Source organism: Lactuca sativa, chromosome 9 (genome assembly GCF_002870075.4).
Source record: "Lactuca sativa cultivar Salinas chromosome 9, Lsat_Salinas_v11, whole genome shotgun sequence".
NCBI lineage: Eukaryota > Viridiplantae > Streptophyta > Magnoliopsida > Asterales > Asteraceae > Lactuca > Lactuca sativa.
The window spans coordinates 66,238,148-66,242,398 of record NC_056631.2 but is presented as its reverse complement, the minus strand read 5'-3'; positions in this window follow the sequence as shown (position 1 = coordinate 66,242,398).

Genomic DNA, 4,251 nt, shown 5'->3' with positions numbered 1-4,251 from the left:
ATTGAAAGTTCAATGTATCTCAAAGGATCTAGGAGTTTTCATAGATTTAAAACTTAAATTTCTTTTTCGTTTTTCATGGTGGAAATTAGTGAATCGTCATTCACTTACCTTCAAACATTCTGCAACTAGATTACGGCATCCCTTTTCTAGGTTGTAGCGTATTGTGTTGGGTCCTAGCCTTGGAATTTCATTTGGGTGATCTACCAAGGACTCAATCTATCAACTAACTTGAATTCGTTTTCTCCCGTTTTGTAGATGTCAAAGTTCGACAACTATGGTCTTCCCAAATCCCGTGGAACAAGCTTTCCACATGAAGATGATATTCCATGATTCGATCGAGAAACAAGAAATCATGCTTCACTTCCCCCTCCTCCTCCAATTATTCTCCCTAACCCACAAGGCTTGAAAAGTTCAAGATCACTCAAGCCCTTTTGGCAAGTAAACATAAAGAAGGAAAGTCCGTGTGTGCACACGTCCTAGGGATGAAGTCACACATTGATAAGTTAAGAATGTTGGGATCCGTTGTCTGTGAGGAAATGGCTGTTGATTGGGTTCTTCAGTCACTTCCCAACTCATATAGTGAGTTCGTAAGAGAGTACTATATGATGAACTACGACGTAACCCTTATAGATCTCACCTATATGCTTATTGCTACTGAATCTGCAATGATTTGGTGCAATAAAAAAAAAAGCAAAGTTGATTGGTGAATCTGCCTTCAAGACCTCTATGGATATAGACAATGGCAATGAAAGACATGCAATGATCGAAAAGTTTGATCATAAGAGAAAGGCGATGTCTTAAGTAGTTCCATGTGTTGTTCCAAAAGAGTCAATTTGCTTTTATTGCCAAGAGAAAGGGCATTGGAGACGAAGCTGCCCCATTTACCTAAGAGATCTAAGAGATGGGAGAGTCGAAACGCATGGCTCTAATCTAGGTAAAATCCATTAACTAACTCTTTTAAGCTTTTATTCTAGATTCTTAATACATAATGTGATAAGATTACAATTGATGTTTTATAGGATCGAAGAAAAGAAAGGAAGCTTAAAGGAAGAAGTGAGCAGAATCTAACCGTGAAGGAATGGATTTCGATCGCATTTCTCAAAGATTAGATTCTTGAGCTACTACTTAGAGTTAGAATTAGATTGCTAAGAAAGATGTATTAGCATAGTTTTTCAATGAATTTCATTGTAAGGACAAATTTTTCCGCAATAAAATAAATTTTGATTTTAAATTTATTTATCCTTGCAATGGCGTGTATGAAAAATTGATGTTAAAATGTTTCTATTATTAGCAATAATGGATTTGGTTCTTATTGTGTTATTTATGGAAAGTTGAGGATTTACCAAATAGGGAGAGTTTCTCATCGCCCAAAGTTTCAATTTGACAGAAATTTGGAATCACGCAACTTGGTTGCACGATGAATGAGAAATTTCATATTTGGAAATTAGACAAATTCATTGACAAAGTGTCAAGTGAGGGACTAAGAGATTGAGCACACAATGTTGCGTATTGATCAAGTTCACCATAAGAGTAACAAAGATATTCGTCATAATTTACTAAAGGTTTAGTAAATATGATTATACTTACAAGATTAAGTGTAATTAGGAATTGATTAAAAAGGTTTCAAATCAATAGCAAAACGAATAAGAAGAATCAAGAAGGCAGAAAGATAAAAGTTTCTCCATTCTAAGAAGAAGGGAGAGTAGCTTTTATGCTTTATGATAGGTCTTAATGATTAAGAGCCATATCTCAATTGATCCTCTAAGTGAGTCTTAGTATAATTGTATGATTAAGAAGAGGAATAAAGGATTGAAGAAATGGTTAAATCAAGAAGTCTATCATACTTCGTTCCAATAACAAGTCTTAAAGTTAAGATTGTGATGTCTTGAATAAGACAAAGACCAACTTGGACCAATTTATGAAGTGTTTTGATAAAAGCTACACTAACTCTTGAATATTTGTTTGTCAACAAATGTTTATTGACAAAAGAATCTTATATGTCAAGGAGTCAGTGGGAGTCTTAATGGTCTTGAAAGGTTTCAAGAACAAACCAAATAAACCTTATCGATCATCACTAGCACACGAGTTGAGGTTTACAACCTATCGTGATGACATTATTTTGGTTCTGTGCCAATCCAGTCGAGTTAATTCTGCATGTGAGTTCTATGAGTTCTCATTTTGAACGCATAAAAGGCAAACCACCTTAATCAATGAAAGGTACATTGATAAGAAAAGGTGAGCTGCTTAACTACTTGGAAGACATGGTGGGCAGCTGTGCTACCATAAGGCAAGAAATCAAGATTAAGAAAGTTCGGTCCATATGAGTTTGAATTTGTCGTAAACTTTAGTTTTAACAAATTCACATGGATAGGAACACATACACCGCTCAAATCTAAGTGTCATAAGATTTCCTCCTTCATGAAAATGATTGTGAAGAAATGCTTTCACTAAGAGAGATTTTAAGAAGATAGTGATTGTAAAATTGCATTCTCAAATTCAATCATGGTTACGGCATCCCTTTCCATAATTTGAATTGTGAAGTTTGGCAATTAGTCTTAATTGTTTAGACACACATATGAACTATCGAAGGCAAAGATGTATAAGTTCAAGAAGCATTGATAAAGGATTATCAAAGCACTAAGTATTAGAAACATGAACTTAAGAAATTCAATAAGTATTGTTTTCTGAAAGTTAAGATGTTTATGAATACATGTCGAAGCTAGTGGGAGCATAAGTGTTATGTTTTATAATAATCATCATGATAGTGGGAGCATAAATGTTATGATTGTATGATTATTAAGGAAAGTATTGCAAGATTAGCAATATTAATTATAGAAAACAAGAGTCATACTTTGCAAAGTTGTAAGAGTTGAAAGGTTGTTTTGCTATAATTAAGGGAGAGAATATTATGCTTCATTTCAAATCTAAATGATTAGGTTGAGAAATGTTAATAAATTTAGTCAAAGGTACATAGTGTGTTCTTAAAATTTCGATTATGATTACGGCATCCCTTTTCACAATTCGAATTTTGAGAACATAGCAAATAAAACATTATGCGTCGTGTCCCATACGCTTCGGGTATAGGATCGATTGCAAATGCTTTAATGTTTGACCATTCTAAAATTTTCCAAATGTCGAGCGCATTTAGAGGGAAAAGGGACTAGAATTGGTTTTAACTAAAACAATTAAACAACTATCAAAGGACAACCCAAAGTTCGACGAGGATTGGTCGCTTGTGAGTAGTTGGAAGTATAGTATTGGAAAATATGGAAATGTTTCCATACTGGATGGACCGTATCGACATCATTACGAATAGATAAAATTCTATTAAGAATGAGTTGTCATATGGAACATATGGAAGTGTGTCCATATTGGGAATTGAATATTGAGAAATCTATGACTAGATTAGAAACTTCTATGCAAAAGGATGTTCAAAGAATGTACTCTGAGTGAGAGACATCACGTCTATGGAATTGTCTTGTAACAATCTCCGATAGAGGACTTTGTAATATCATTGGCAATAGTCTTTGTGACTTTGGTGCAGTGACATTACGAACGGATAGTTGCATAGAATGTTAGAATCTAGCATATTCTATAAGTAGCAAGAATTTGATATTCTTTGACTTTTGAAAAGCGGATTTGGAGTTGTGAAATGAGAAGGATTGGAAATGTGTTCAATGTGATCTATTTCACAAAGTAAGAACCATAGGTAAACATTGTGTGCATGCTAGGAGCATGGGACAAGTGTTGGAATTCAAGTAAGAAGTTGATTAACCGAAACGACAAATAATGAGTAATCGATATGGTGATAAATAAAAGGTGTTTTATTTATACTCAAAGGTTTGAGGCCATATGGGATTAGTATTATTCTTGTGTTTCACTTTGCATGTTTTGACTTCCAGAATAATTGAGTTTATTAAGAATAATCGAATTATTCAAACGGGCCACAGTCGTTCATATGTTGGAAGTAGATATGAATGAAGACTGTCGTGAATTGGTGTGTGGATTGTCTAAAGAGCATTAGACATAAGCAAATGTTTGTTGCAACGTTCATGAGTGCTTACGAATATGATTTGAGCATTGGATTAAACCCACGCTCACTTGGATCACTCCATGAATTGTGTCACGAGTGATTGGTGAGACGATAACATCTTATATTCTTGAAACCGAGATGTGTGAGTTGTATCTTGCGAATCAGTTGCACATTGATAATATGTAAATGCACTAGTAACTTGGTGTTATAAAACATAT